This window comes from Ochotona princeps, chromosome 2 (genome assembly GCF_030435755.1).
Source record: "Ochotona princeps isolate mOchPri1 chromosome 2, mOchPri1.hap1, whole genome shotgun sequence".
NCBI classification, from domain to species: domain Eukaryota; kingdom Metazoa; phylum Chordata; class Mammalia; order Lagomorpha; family Ochotonidae; genus Ochotona; species Ochotona princeps.
In genome coordinates, this window is record NC_080833.1 from 39,963,997 (window position 1) to 39,980,523 (window position 16,527).

At 47.8% G+C, this 16,527-nt stretch overlaps 1 pseudogene; it reads right to left on the minus strand.

Annotated features, from left to right (window-relative positions):
* Nucleotides 1-871: 871 nt before the first annotated feature.
* On the minus strand, nt 872-4,715 carry LOC101517002 (ATP-citrate synthase-like; annotated as a pseudogene).
* Between the last annotated feature and the right edge of the window lie 11,812 nt (nt 4,716-16,527).

Consider the following 16,527-nt stretch of genomic DNA (forward strand, 5'->3'; position numbering starts at 1 on the left):
TCTGAAAAGTGGAGAGACAAGAAGTTTTGCCAGGATCAAATCCAACAGTGGGTGCCAAAGCTCTGAGCGAGTGAGAAGTTGTTCATTCAATGGTCACTCAACAAGGACCTGTCTGTGCCAGGCACACTGCTAGCAAGTGGGGGTGGGGCAGAATCGCACCTGCCCCCAGCGGAGTTCACAGTTGCTGGTGATATTTGCACTGGAGTTCATTCCCCTGAGCAAGTCTTGGCATGGGAGCTGTCTGCACTGGGAAAGCCACTGTGCTCCTTAACATGGTAGACCTCAGAGGGCTCAGTGTCAAGCAGCCCTCCACCTTGCCCACTGCTGTGTCCCTCTTCTTGCTCCATCCCCACCCATGTTCATTGGAACCTTCTTCCAGGCCCTCCTCTTCCCTGGATCTACTTCCTCCTCTATTTGGGTCAGGTAGGTTTTCAAACCCTTCCAGATGGTCATCAATGGGTGTATGGCTTGTTACCCCTTCCCACCTTTGGATGATGAGGGCAGAAAAAAAGAAGACACACATCCTTGAGGAGCTCTAGCAATTACCAAGCAAGTCCTAAAGGAGAGGAAGGCACAATTTCAGTCTTTGGCCCCATGAAACACCTGTAAGTTTCCCTCACCTGTTGTTGAGAACATATACATGCTTTCACCCCTGTGCCTTTGCCTGTGCTGCACCCTAAGCCTGAGGCCCACCCTTCCTCTGCTTGCATTCCTGCCCAGTCCACATAGTTTTATTTTTTTATGGTTTCCTCATTACTGTATAGTTTATTTCCATTGGACTATGATGATACAGACGAGACTGAGGCAGTGGCCACCCCACCCCGTGGTGGAGTATAGATGCAGAATAGCTGATGGAGTCCTGGCCTCGTGCTGCAGGCACAGGTCAAGGGAGCTGCACAGACACGAAGAACTAAGACACGAGATACTTCACAGTTTGCTGCCTTGTGGTTTCATCTTAAACATATGTATGTTACAACTTTACACTTTGACTACTCCACACACTTTTTGACAATATCAAGGATGCAATGGTCCCACCCCCTTGACATAAGCAGACCTTGCTCGGTCCTGCAGAACATCTCAGTGGGATGCTAAATAAATCCTTGACACATATAACATACATAAAAGTCTTTAAAAACCAGATTAACACAACATTATTCATGTTATAAGAGGAGGAAGAGGGCAGAGGGGAGACAGGACGTCAGGGTGCCTGGAAGTGGACAGGAGCACCCAGAGCCTTACAGAGTGTCATTCCTTCCTCCAAGGGAAAAAGAATCTTCTCAACTAATGGAAAAAAGAAAACAACATCTGAACGCCCTTCCAGGAGGAGGAACACGATGCTGACAGTACTCGGACATATCCGTGTAATAAATACAGTAGGTAGCAGAGCGAATGTCACAAGTACTGCCTTGGGTTTTTTTATTTTGTTTTGTTTTTCTATGTTTATAAAATAAAAAAAATAGTAAGCTTCTTTGTGTGGCCCGTTTGGGCGTGAGCCCGAGGGAGTTGGTCTTCACTGTGTACCCCAGTGGCTGTTCCCGTCCCAGACCAGCTGCTGGCTGTCTGCACGCTGTTCCTCAGGTAGGAGTTCCTGTGTCGGTTCATGTGACTGCAGTCGGGCTCTAGGCTCAGTTACAAGCTCATGTGCTCCAGGAGGACATAGGAGAGGTCATCCCAGGGATGATGATACAGCCCCTGTTTCAGCCGTTTCTGGTCAAGGTAATGCCCAATGAAGCCCATGCTCCTGCCCAGCACGAAGATGCCATTGAGGGCCCCGATGTTGATGTACTCGTCAGCCTCCTCCCGAGTAAAGGATCCACTGTTCCCAAGAATGTCTACAAAAGCAACTCCAATGAGACCATCAACATTCAGGATAAGATTGGGTTTCTTTGATGTGGTGATCTTATCCACTTCCAGGGCGTAATCTAGCAGAGGGGTAGCAGGGAAGTGCTGCTTGATGTAGTCCTTGAGGATCTGCACGCACATGTCCAGGTTGTTTATAGATTTCACTCAGTGCCCAGTGCCCATGATCAGCTTCCCCTCCTTCTTCATCTTGTTCACAAACTCCATGGGGATGATGTTAGATGCAGAGCAGTCCCGAGGTGAGGCTGGAGACAAGGTCCTTCCCGGCCCAGGCATAGATGATGGTGCTGTGAGCCCCCGAGGCGGCTGGCCCATGGTCAGTGGTCACTATCAGGCACATCTCAATGAACTGGCAACAGTATTTGGGCAACCTTCTCTGGAACCAGAGGAGGCCGAGGACCCCGCTGATGCCCATCTCCTCCTTGAAGACCTCAGTGATGAGTTCCTGGCCCCGCTCATTGCAGATGCTGGTCATGAACGAGGTCAGACCCAGTTCCCTGGCCCAGAAGTAGTCCATGGGCACCGTTAGGGGCGGCACTTCCTGTGCAGGTACAATGACCCCTTTGCCACAAGATCTTCGTATACAGATTGGATGATTTCACCAAGCTCATTGAAGCTCCAGGGCACAAACACCCCTGCCTCCTTCAAGGCTTGATTTTTGCCCACTGCAGTTTCAGAAGCCTGGTTGGCACAGGCACCAGCATGGCCGAACTGAACCTCGGAGGAGAACATGGAGGCACAGGTCCCAATGCACCAGCAGACCGCAGGCTTGGTGATATGGCCCTCCTTGATGCCCCAGCAGGTCTTATACTCCTCGGTGCCCCCATCTCTCCAAACGCCACAATCATCTTAACTTCTGGTGTGTCCTGGTAACATAGCACATGATCCATGAAGGTTGAGCCAGAGTACCTGTCACCGCCGTGGCCACACCCTCATAAACGCCGTGCAGAGGGTGATGTTGTTCAGCTCGTTGGACATGCCTCCAAACCACGACATGTAGGCCACACTGCAGGGTGGTAGAGCTTGGAGGCCAGGATGTTGTCCAGCATCCCACCTGTGTTCCCAATCTTGAAGCACCTGGGCTTGATGTCTCCAACAGTGGCAGGTCCGATTATGGTCACTCCCTTCTGGTTCACCCTCTTGATCAGCTTCTTGGTGAGGGCTTCAGGGATGCCTTCGGCTATGATGGCAATGGTGCGGGTGAGCGTAGTTCATGGTCTCCACGGTGCTGTCACAGGCGGAACGGAGCGAGGCAAAATTGATCAGCATGTCTACTTCTGGGTGCTTCTTCATGACATCAGCCATGTTCTTGAACACTGGGATCAGAATCTCTTTGTGTCCCCAGTAAAACTTCTGCTTGTAGTCACCCGTGAAAGGATAGACCATGGCGGCCACCGACGGCTCGTCTGGGGAACAGACGTAGTCAAAGTCCAGCATGCCTTGCACAGCCCAGATCTGCATGCCCCACATGACGGCTTTGGTGTGGTGACTGAAGAGGGTGGTGCTCTTCCCTTGCAGGGGTCTTGGACTTGGGACTGAATTTTGTGGCATGGGCTTGGCTTTCTTGGCAGGTGCTACATCATCAACCCTGGATTCAGAAAAGGACGCAGTCCTGCTGGGGGCTGGAGTAGATGTGCTCCCACTAGCATTAAGCAAAAACTTTGCAGTGTGGGCTGCGGTGGGTGGCTGGTTGGGGATGGGCCGGCGGCCCAGTGCCATGCCCATGATGGCCGTCATGTGGGTCTTCGTGCCAAACACGTGAATGGGGATGCCGATGGTCTTCCCCACTTCTCCCATCACCTGCAGGCCCTCCCCTTAGTTAGGGCTGCCTGCTTGGACAAAAATCGTGACGTCATACTCCTTCAGGGGGCCCTGGTAATCTTGGATGGCTCTTTTTTTTTTTTTAATTATTTATTATTTAACTTCATTAATTACATTGTATTATGTGACACAGTTACATAGATACTTGGGTTCTCCCACTCGGATGGCTCTTATGATGCCCTTGAACGTGGCAGCCACATTGGTGAAGTTTGCAATGCTGCCCCCAATGATGAGGATCTTGCCATCGGGGTGCTTCTTGTGGGTCATGAGGAAAAGGATGGTCTTAGCATAGTCGTAGGTCTGCTGCTTCCTGGGTGAACCTGAGTACTCCCCGTAGCTGGCCAGCTCATTTACGCCACCAAGGTCGCAGATAGTGTCACTTTACACGACTGAGGCACCACCCCCAGCTACCATGGTCCAGATCATGCCCTTGAGGTTCAGCAAGGTGAGTTTCAGGCTGGCTCCACTTTTGACATCCAAGTCTGCAATGTAGGCTTCCTCTGGTTAGGCCTCCCGCCCAAAGGGGGGTGGGAACTCTATGTTACCCCACTTCGCTTTGCAGATGTAATCAGCAGTGGCGTCCACCTTGGCTGCCAAGTCAAGGACATAGATGCCAGCTTTGATCACGACAAGGGGATTGATCTCGAGGTAGGTGAAGTACAGGTCCTCATAGAAATTGAAGAGGCCAGAGATAAAACTGGCGAGAATTTCTTTCTTGTCTTCAGGACCATGCACCAAGTGATGTCTCTGGATGTCTTCTGTATTCAGCTTCTTGTCCACACCCACCAGCAGCTTCCGGCCTTTGCATCCATGTCACCCACGTCCATCCCGCCCTCATGGTGGAATAGCACATAGTCCCCTTCGCGGGTCGCACAGACGCACACGTAGAATTCCTCTGCCTGACTGTGGGGAACAAAGAGCTGGATCAGGAAGTTCTTCAGGAAGCCTGTGGCCTTGACCACCTTGGCCTCCTGGCCTAGCCTTGGCTTCAGCCAGGACTTAACCCCATCCAGAGTGAGGTTAACCACAACCATATAGTTTTAAAACTCCCAGTGGAGGGCCCAGTGTCGTGGTCTAGCGGCTAAAGTCCTCGCCTTGAACGCCCCGGGATCCCATATGGGCGCCGGTTCTTATCCCGGGAGCTCCACTTCCCATCCAGCTCCCTGCTTGTGGCCTGCGAAAGCAGTTGAGGACGGCCCAATGCTTTGGGACCCTGCACCCTCGTGGGAGACCTGGAAGAGGTTCCTGGTTCCCGGCATCGGATCGGCGCAGCACCGGCCCATTGCACTCACTTGGGGAGTGAAACATCGGATGGAAGATCTTCCTCTCTGTCTCTCCTCCTCTCTGTATATCCGGCTTTCCAATAATAATAAATCTTTAAAAAAAAAAACTCCCAGTTGAAATTGCATCCTCTTAGTTCACTTGTTTTAGCAATCCATCCATCAGAGCATAATATTATTATCGAAACATCTCCTACTATTGTAAGGGTTATTCAAAGGCAAGGACTATATTTTCCAATGCTGTGTCCCCAGTGCTTAGGTCAGTGCCTTACTCATATCAGATGCTCAGTTAGTATTGGATAAAACCAAGACATTTCCCATATCAGGAAATAGCAGATGGAGAGTTTGAACCCAGGCTTGGGGATCAAGTTCAGCACATTTCATCTCCACGCAGTTACAGTGGCACAGAGAGAACTGGCAAAAGGGGGTCGTTCACACCAACTGCTTCACCAGCCTCCCTCAGGGGTGGAGAAACCCATGGGAGGCCAGGCCATGGGAGAAGGGCACTAGGGGTGCCAGGAAGCCCTCTGTGCTGTGAGAATATGCAGGTACTGTTTTCCCCCAGCCCACCTCCTGGTTTGTTGGAAGCTTATGCCACACACACACACACACACACACACATCTCTTGCTCTTTCCCCAGACCTCTGTCAGTACAGTGGGAATCTGGCTTTCTGAATGAAATGGGAGGAGACAGGGAGAGCCATCCACCCCCACGCCTGCCGAGTGCCCAGTTCATATTCCTGCTGTGACTGTATCTAAATTTGCAAATCGTCACCCGGAGCCCCACCATCATGTGTCATCTTTTATGCATGGCCACCTCTGCTGCGCTGCTAGGTCAGTTGCTATGCAACCGACGACCGCACTGCGGGGGCCTGACATTAGTGAAAGCAAATTGACCAGAGGAGCCCTCATCCTGCATGCAAAGCAGCCAAGGCCAGGGTCTTCAGAGAGGCTGCCCAAGCAGCAGCCGGCCTCCCCTCTTTCTATCAGGTCCACAGCCAGGGACCACAGCCTCCCCCAGTATCAGCAGCAGACCAGAGAAGCCCGGACCTCTTAGCCCAGGAAATGCTGAAATCTGATAGGTGATGGAGGAAGACAAGGGAAGGTGTCTTCAGGCTCTAAAATTCTCACCTTCCGGGGTGAAGGACACTAGCTCTGAAGCAAGAGAGCTACCATTCAGTGAGCACTTACTATGTGCTAGGCATGGTGTCAGGCATGGGAAATGCTCAATGCAAAAAACTCCTCCTTCCTGGATTGAAGCGCAGCGCCCCATTATTCAGTTGTGTGCTTTGCATGCAAATCACTTGTCAAGATAGACCAGCCAGTGAAGGCAGTTGTCCTTAGATGTCTGCTGCTGATAAAAGGCAGGATAATGGACTGGAGGGCAAGGGAGGTGGGAGAGCAGCAGGAGGGAGAAGATGAGAGAAAGCCAGCAAAGGGAGCAGAGCCTCGCCTAACTCCTGCTGGGGAGGAGGAAACATGGAGGACATCCGGAGCTGACAGTCCTGGTCTCCCCTCTGCTTAACCATCGCCAAGAACTTGACCTCACTGTTGCCCACTTGAGCATATAGTGTTTCACTATAGGAGACAGCAGGAAGCTGTGCTGCCAAGAGTCAGGGCTCTGGAATTGTTTAGAACTGGCCTCAGATTTGGGCTCTCGCCCTTCCTAGCTGTGCCACCATAGCAAATTCCTTGGGACTGTTTTAAATTTCAAAATTTGAATTTACATTCTGTAAAATGGGCGTGAAGGTAGACACCCCTACCTACAGAGTTAACAGACAGATAAATGTGAAGTGCCAAACAAAATCAGTAGATGTCACTCCCAGCCCCCAACCCCAGAAAATCTTCAAGGGTCCCCACTTGTCAGACACACAGGTGTGGTAGTGTGGTGGCAGGTTAAACAACCACTTGGGACACTTACATTTCCTGTTGGAATGCTGGAATATTTCCAATCCACCTGGGAAGCAGCAAGTAATGGCACAAACATTTAGGTTCGTACTACTCCTGTGGGAGACCTGGTAGGAGTTCCTATCACATACAATAAGTAATACTTTAGAATCAATCAGAACAGGTCAGCTTCTCTAGGCCCACAGGACTCCCCCTCCCCAGGTTCCCCACCTCTCCTCCTCCAATCCTCCATGCCTGTTGGAGTCACTGCTTCTCCCTAGAAGTCCCGCCATTAGCTTTTTTGTCTTCTGACATCTGCCCTACCCCCTTGACTTGAAAAAACATTACAGTGTGGCTTCCAGAGCAAGCCTGGCCTAGCAGGCCATCCTTTCCAAGAAACAGCAGGGACAAGTTTAAGAAGGGTTCCCAAACTCCATGACACAATCTGTCAAAGCCCAGCTGCCTATGCAGAGTTTTGTTCCATGGCTCCTACAACCTCGGGGTACATCTTCCCCAAAGGCAGGCACAAGGCACCCTCAGACATATTACCCGGGCACTTACTGGACACCAGCGTGGTTCTAGGTTCTCACCTTGGCTCTTTCCAATAATTAATTCACAACCACTTGTTATGAACCAACAACGTCATCCATTTCAATGCAATCAGTGAAGTAGATATTACCCCCAATTGCTGAGGAGGAAACTGAGGCTCAAATGGGAAAAGTGACACATGTGATTCACACAATGGCTTGGTGGGAGATAGGACGGTATATGTAAAAAGGAGCTTTGAGATTGCAACATGTGGACATTTTTTACATCACAATCATCATTTACACAACATGAATCTGCAAAGGGCTAGTGCTGTGACACAGTGGGCTAAGTGACCAACTATGACACCCAGCTACTCTACTTCCGGTCCCGCTCCCTGCTAATGTGCCTGGGAAGATCAACCAAGTACTTGGCCCCCTCACCCACGTAGGAGACCAGTATGGAATTCTTGGCATCTAGCTTTAGCCTGACAGCCCTGGTTGTTGCAGCCATTTGGGAAATGAATAACCAAAAAAAAAAAAAAAAAAAAAACCACTCTTTCTTTGTCTCTACCTCCCTCCCTCTCCCACTCCCTCTTGTACAACAGCCTTTCAAATAAATCAGTCTATCTTTGGGAGGAAAAAAAAAGTGTAAGTTGCCAAGCAAACTTTATTCTTTGTAAGGGTGGAGCCTTCATCAGACCTAGAGAGGCAGCAGAGCAGATGCAGAGAGTGGCAACTGAGCTCTGTGCCTCAGGGCAAGTGTGTGCATCCAGAGAATGGCTTTCCTCCGTTGTAAGTTACCCACCTGACTTCCAGGCCTGGCTTGAAGGGCAAAACTGGTGCAAATACCATAATGCCAAAGTATGTTGTCTCGTTAGTTATTAATACACCCTTAAAAGTGGCATTACCCCCGAGCCAGAACTTCACAACCTGTTCTTAATGAATGCATTTCTTCAATTACTCAATGTTGAGAACTGTGTTGTTGTTTTAAAAGATACCAATTGTGATGCCTTTGTGTTGTATGGAAAAGCACTTCTTCATTATTTGGACTAATTTCCAAGCAAATTAAAAACTGTTGTACAGTCAAGCTCTGGTTGCTCCATCTATTAGGTTTAGAAGATGGCACACTCCTTGAAACATAGATATAAACAATTCTGGTTACACAATCTGATTTTATAATTAATTTTCTGCCTGAGAAGGCAAAAGTGCACTTTCTCTTTGCCTTTGAGTTCCTGACTGCCCTCCTTCTTCTGACAGACTTTGGGTTCAGGAAGAAGAGATCATACCACCTGGAATTCTGCTGGAGGGAAAGACAACACTTTTCTCCGATGTCCTTTGATCACAGAAACAGCCAGGTAGAGGAAGTCAAAGCCTTCATCGATGAAATCAATGCTGTGGCACAGCAAGTTAAGTCACCACTTGCAACCTGGCATACCATATGTGCCAGCCACTCTACCTCCAATCCAGTTCTCTGATAATGCACCTGGCAAAGCAGTGGAAGATGGCGCTGTCGCCCATGTGGAAGACCTGAACGGAGTTTGAGGCTGCTGACTTCAGCCTGGGCCAGCCCTGGCCATTGCTTCCTTTTGTGGAGTGAACTAGCAGACAGAAGATTTCTGTCTCTTCCTCTTTCTTCTAATCATTCTGCCCTTCAAGTAAATAAATTAAGTAATTGAAAAAGCTAAAAAGAGGTTCATCTATGACTAGGCAGGCCTTATTGGCTCCTGCTCTTTTTCCAATGCAGGCAAAGTGAACCCAGGCTCAACAGCACATGGTCTTTCAGCCAAACAGCCTCTGTCAGCAAACTGGAGAGGCTATGTACTAGGCCAGCCTGTGTGGCTGACAGCCAGGAACGTTCACAGAACGCTAGAGGTATGAGGCAGAACCAGGAAAAACAAAGAAAGGAAAACCTGTACGTGGGATTGTTTGAATTCCAAAGAGGGTTGGCCAGACTGAGCCCTATGAGGTAATTAGGAGCACCCAGCACCCACGTATGACCAAGTTCAAGACTCAGTCTGAGCCCAGGTTGATGATCCATCTCTGGATAGGATTAGACCTCAGCCCAGCCTGGGACCAAGGTCAGAGCTCAGGCTGTGATCAAAATCAGCCTGTAAGACTCAGCCTATGTGGGGGCCTGGCCAGGCTTGGTTGTGATAAAAACAGTACAAAACACCAAATGCCAAGGTGAAATGGCCTGTGCCGATAGGGAATGCAGCACCCAACCAGCACACCTCCCACTGGTTTAGGTGAGGGACGAGTGTGTGATGGGCAGAGCCGGGAAGAGCTGCAATATTCATCGGTTCCAATGGAGATCAGGGCTCAGAATAGAACCAACCCAGGGATTACAACCACCAGCTGATCAGAGTGATGGACTATGGCGGGCACTGTGCTTACTAGTAGTACATATAGGAGCCTGGACTGGGAACACCTCAGAGTTTCTTTGGGGATTCCCCTGAACAAAATGGAGGAATCATAACATTAACCAAGAAAAGATAGAAGATGGAGTAGATCAATCAACCACCTCAGCTATATGTTTGCAGCGAAAAACTGGACAAGGGGAAACTCTAAGATGGACTATGTCAATCAGTGGCCTCTGCACCAGTCTCATCGTACCTGGATTGTTGCTGATGATATGTTGGAGCTTCTAATTGATCGAGGTGATGCTCTGCTGGCTCTGCCCTCAAACCTGAGAGGGCCACCCTAAGAGGCTGTTGAACTTGGCTGGACAAGTGGGATGCTGGACTCTGTATGGTGTGAGCTTTTAATTAGGGAATCTCAACGGAGCTTGAGCTGTGGTTATGCATCAAGGTGAAGGAACTCACCATGGGGGAGCGGTTTGGGGTGAAGGGGGGAGAATCCCAGTACCTATGAAATTGTGTCATGTAATATAATGTAATTAATGAATAAATGAATAGAAGAAAAAAAAAAGACTCAGCCTATGACCACAATCGGAGACCACGCTGAGGCAGGATCACTCAACCTATGTCCAACGCTAGGAGTCAGTTGACATCTTCAGTCTCAGGACTAGTTTCCAGCCAGGGCCAGACTAAACCAAGGTGAGAACATGGCTTAGTTTGTGATTGCGGCTGTGGGATACATGAAGGACTTCAACCCAGCCTGCACCCAAGGATTCCATAGTCTAAGCAAGGATTCCTCTACCAATTACTGGAATTGTGACAGAGGAAAACAGGAAATAGGAAAATGTGGTAGACTGCCACATGGTCCTGTCGGGATGACAGAAACTTCCTTCTAGAAATGGTGGTGTTGGAAACTATTTTCAGAAAGACATTTGTAGCTTCATCTCAACGTCCTTTGTTTTGAGCATGTGACCTCATTCTTTCTGTGGCTCTCCAATTGCCCCAAAAAATGCTCTGTGCTGGGTCCAATGTTTGTTTTGGCAAGCATTTTTGCTCTTCCTGTGGCAACAAGGTTGTAGAGAACACATTATTTCCACCATTCAGACATTCTGTCTGGCCCTGACTATGACTTGCAAACATCTTTGCCTCCCAAGTTGCAAGGATCCATTTATCCCTGGTATGTTTCATCTTTGTCTTGCAGACGCAGGAGCCTTTCCCTCAGGGTTAGACCCAGTAACCCATGGAAGAGCAGTGAAGTCAAGGAAATCAGAGGAGATGTGGAGCTTCAGGCAAGTCATCAGCCACTAGAGCTTCATTCCCTCATCTATTAAGTGAGCTGAGATCCACCCTGACTACATTCTGGAATGTTTCATAGACCTAATGACAGACCTGATGTAACAAGCTCTGGAGATGGGAAAGATGACAGTAAATCTTGGCTGAGGGCAGAGAAAGTTCAGCTTGGTCTCCCCTGATTGGCCATCCCTCCCTGAGGTCCTAGGAGGTGGGATCCCTGGCCCCCTGGATCTGTTCACAACCCACGAATGTGAAGAAGAGAGGAAGTGTTTCTTAGCTATTACTCTGTGGCATTATGCACAGTTTGTGTCGTTTGTTCATGTACTCACATATGTGTCTACAACTGGCTTCCTTAGGGTAGGTTCAGCAATGGAGGAAGCAGCAAGTCTGTTGACCCAGACTTAGAACTTACCCCAATGTCACTTTTTTATAGTCCAAAGCAAGTTACCAAGTCAGCCTGAAATGCATGCCACATCTTGGTGGGAGAACTTATTAAATCTTGTGGCCATTTTTGCCATTTGCTCCAAAGTACATGAGCTTTTTCTGATTAAGCTTGGCATATGCAAGAAAGAAGCAATAGAGAACACTGCAGAAAAAGAGTTTTGTTTTTACTATTAATTAAATCATTGTTTCTACTCATAAGAAATACTGATAACAGTGAACTTCATGCTGCTTATTAATATATATTATTGTTTATTGATGTAAATAATTTGTCAGAGATCAGCCAAATAACTGTAGAGAATGAACATGCAGCATTTATACATGTGGAGCTTACAGTGTGACATAGAAAACACCAGTGTATTTCAGTGATTTGGTAAGCACTGTATCTGAAAGTTTTATAGCTCCACTAATCTTTTCCTTTATGATTTTCTCATTTGAGTGCTTGTGAAGGTTTCTCTAGACCCAAGATTACACATATATTAATTTATCTGAAAGATTTTTGAAAGGAAGAAGTTACACCCATGGCTGGAGGCTCTTTTGAGATTCCCCCATGAACACATGAAAGTCAAATGAGAAGGTCAAGTTGAAAAGAAGAAAAATAGTTTCATCTCCAAACCTTCACTGCTCCTGGAAAGGACCGGTGCTATGAAATCTCTGCATTGTGTCATCTTCACAGGTGTACACCATTCTAGAGAGTCTAGAGGCTCTACTCCATTAACCCAGGTTTGATATTAACAACCCAACTCCAAGGACTTTTATGGCCCACTTCTCCTATTTCATCCCCCCCATGTTCTGGTACACACCATGGTGAATTTCATTCTAGTGGATGGATGGATGGGTGGATGGATAGATGGATGGATGGATGGATAAATGGATGGATGGATACACACATACAAACAATTAGATTTGTCTTCTTTCCATTGATATTGTATTAGGAACAATGTCCTTTTAAATAAATCTGCCTGAATGGCCATAAAATGAGTTAATCAATATTAATGTATCCCCAAACAGAAACCATTTGTTCAGCTACTTCTCCTTGGAAAGTCTCCATTGCAATTGGACCAGCTCAGCATTGGGCATGGCTACAAAAATTCTTTTACTTTCTGGGAATTCATCTAGCATTTTTTTAATCATAGAGCAAAATATGAGACCTGGATTTGAATATCAGTGACCTGTTATGGTCAGGAAATGCACCCTTAATGAACACCAGAAAACAAAATATATACCAGCTCAACTCCTTGGTGTGCCTGGGTTCTAGGTTAACTCAGTTCCGAGAGTCAGAATGTGATGACTCAGGTGGATGGGCCCCTGCTACTCATATGGGGGATCTGGATGGAATTTCAGCCTCCTGCCTTCAGCCAGACCCAGCTTCAGCCATTGGGAGCATTTTGGCAATGAACTAGCAGAGTAGTTTCTTTCTCTCTCTGAAAGATTTTTTAAAAATATCAAAACCAACCTATGTGGGGAGAAAGGGGGAAGGAGAGCCTTTGCCATGATAGTATATTCCTGATCTTGGGTCTCTCCATCATAGCCTCAGCCCATAGTAAGCTGATCTTACCTATACGGATAGCACCCAACATGGGATGTTGGAAGAAGAAAGTCAACTTCACCCATATATTTGTTTAAACACACACACACACACACACACACAAACACTCCTTCGTGCAGTGCTCTTCTAGATGCTGGGGTTGAGACAATGACCAAAACAGCTATGCTCTTGGTGACTTCATGGTCTGGTTAAAAAGAAGGAAAATAGTGGAGGAGATGGGTAATGTCTTGAAAACTAGTTTACGTGGGGTAGCCAAAGGAGTTCCCATGGAGAAAGTGAATTTGAGCAGACATTTGGAGGAAGTAAAGAACATTAGAGTCCTGGGGGACAGCACAAAAATGCAAAGCGGAAACGTGGAAGGAGGAACATCACTGTACTCGCCTACAAGAGTCCAGAGAACACCGAAGCCTGCTAGAGGAGGCCAGGAAGATGATTGGGGAACTGAGAGCTGAGAGGGCACGTTAGGGAGAAGCAGGAGTTCAGCCAACAGGCTCGGGCAGAGGGAAATTCCAGCAGAGACTTTTTTTTAAAAGTGTATACAAAGATCTCACAGAGTCGAAAACATGGCATGGTGTGAACCACAAAACCCACAGGGGCTCAGTGCCTCACTCAAGAACACTTAGCAGAAATAAAGCAAATCAGTGGTGAGTGTGGGGAGGAAGATGTTTAGCCTAACAGTTAAGATGCTCATATCATACATTGGAGTACCTGAACCCTATACCAACTACTGCTTTTAACTTGCTGCTAATGCAGACCTTGGAAAGCAATGGCAAAGTGTCAAAAAGTTGGGTACTTGCCCCCCATCTCCCCCCCACACACACAACCTGGATTAAGTTCCTGGTTCCTGGCTTCATCCCACCCCAGACCCAGCTGTTGCACGAGTTTGGAGAATAACAAACAGCTGGGAGATCTCTCTGTACATCTCTCTGTTTCCCAAATAAAGGAGAATTTTTAAAAAAATAAACGAGAGTGGAGGTTGTAGTTCAGGGGATTAAGCTGATGCTTGGAATACGTGCATCCCATATTCTCAGTGCCTGAGTTCAAGTCCCGCCTCTACTTCCTATTGAGCTTTCTGCTAATGTGAACTCTGGAAGGTAGCAGGTGATGGCTCCAATACTTGGATTTCTGCCACTCACATGGGCTATCTGAGTGGAGTTCCTGGTTCCTGGCTTTGTCCTGGCCCAGTTCTGGTTGTTATGGACCTTTATGGAGGTCCATAAATGAAACTAACAATGAAAGATCAGTCTCTCTCTCTCTTTCTCTCTCTCTCTCTCTCTCCTCATATTACTCTCCCTCACTCCCTCCCTCTTATTTTCCTCCCTGCCTCCTTCCCAATCTCTCTCTCATCTCTCTTTCTGTCTATGCCTTTCAAATAAACAAACATTTAAAATAAATAAGAGTGATGAGTACATTCAACCCTTAGTGAGCCCTTACTTTAATGCTCACATCAACCCTCCCTGCACCATTTCTCACCTCCTTTCTTAGAGTGGCTCAGAACTCACCCAAAATGGCACATCTTTGTAAGCGTTATAATCAAGCCTTGGCACCAGGTGGCTAGAGCCACACATTCTGCCTCTGAGACGGGACTCTTCTCCACTCGGCTGCCTCATTGCCTTCTGCCTTGCATGTGCCCCTGCCTCCAGGCTCTGACCATCCTGAGTTGATAAACTAGGCCCTCCAAATTCACACAGGTAAAGGCGAGATCATTTCTGTGTGCCAGGGTCTGATGCCAAGGGGTCCCATCACTGTAGGCCGTCTTCTCGTTACAGGAAAAGCATCTGCAGTTTATTCATTCTGGTGTCTCTCAATGTCTTTGTCATTATTGCCAACCTAGTCAAAAGTTGATTTTTGTTTGTTTGAAAGGAAGAAGGGGTGGGGGGAGAGATCTTGCAACCATGGTTCTTTCTCCAAATGCCCACAACATCCAGAGCTGCACCAAACCAAAGCCAGGAGCCTATGTGGGTGGCAAGGACCCAAATCAGCTGCTTCCAGGGTGTACACTAACAGACGTTGGATTGGAAGCAGAGATGGGGGCTCAATCGCTCAATCTAGAGCACTTTGACATGTGAAGCATCACAAGCAGCGGCTTAACCCCGCATGCCACGATGCCCACCCCTACATTTTTTTTTCCTCCTAATTCTGCTTCCCTCATAAAATGCCAACATCCCACATTTATTCTGTATATGTACTGCATGTAGTTGTGTGTGTTGCAAAATTTTTTTTAAATAGCCCTTTTCACCCACCCACGTAAGAACCACTTTTTGCCCTTTGAGAGGCAATATCACCCCACCTGAGAATGGATAATCTGATTTAATCTTTTCATTTTGTGGTTAAAGAAATTGACATCAGAGAGGAGCAGGGGATGCTTTGAGGTCACTTAGCTTAGACCAGCGGAATCCAGAACAAATCCCATATCTCAGGGATAGTTTGTGGTACTTGGGTTAAACATTGTTTGCAATGTCACCTTTTCATATTTGGAGCACTGGTTTGAATCCTGGCTGCTCCACTTCCAATCCATCTCTTTTGCCAGAGATTGCAGTAAAGCATGGCCCAAATACTTGGACCCCTGCCACCCACATGGGAGACCCAGATGGAGTTCCTGGCTCCTGTCTTCTGTCTGGCCCAGCCAGGGCTGTTGCAGTCATCTGGGGAGTAAACCAAGGAAAGGAAAATTGTCTCTTGCTCGCTCACTTATTGACTCTGCTTTTTAAGTAAATAAACCTTTAAAATAATCCCAGAGCTCCTTGTTGCTCCACTCCAACGTGGTCTCAACACAGCCCTGGAAGCCTTCAATACCCTGCCTCCTATCCTGCTACCCTTGTCATCCCTTCTGTATTCTAGAGCTTCATACAAACTGGGACTCCCCAACTTCCTGACAGTAGGATTGACTACAACTACGGAGGCAGGTGTCTCCTGATAAGGATTTAGTCCACCAGGACACTGGAGGATCAGCAGGGGCATCCAGGAGTGAGGGGGCAGCATGAGGGTCCAGCTCTGTCCAGGTCTTCACCATGGGCTGGCAGAGCTTGCCCTGGCAGCCTCCTCAGAAGGCCAGCCCATCACCTTTTCCAAATGCAAGACAAGCATAAAACTACTGCAGCAATGGAAAAAAATCAACTTGGAAATAATTAACCAGCAAGGCAGCCACCCATAATGATATTCTGCAGCACACTTTGGGGACAGTTTGCTGCAAAAGCACCCGAGCACTCCGGTTGTTTAATTAACATTGAAACGGCAGTTCCACAAGAACTAAAAACCCTGCTAATTTATGTGTCTCTTAATGATGCTCATTTAAATACTGTCAACTTTCCCTCGGTTTAATATTCATGATTTTGAGTCATTAAAACACCATGATCGACTTGGGTGAGAGGGAAGCAAACCCAGAAACAAACTGAAGGCAACAGTTCCCGAGCTGCTACCTTTCCAGCCGTTCCACCACAAGTTCAGCCCCTGGAGAAGCTGTGAACTAGCCGGGGGTGCTTTGGGGGCTGGGGACAGAGCAGGAGGCTGAG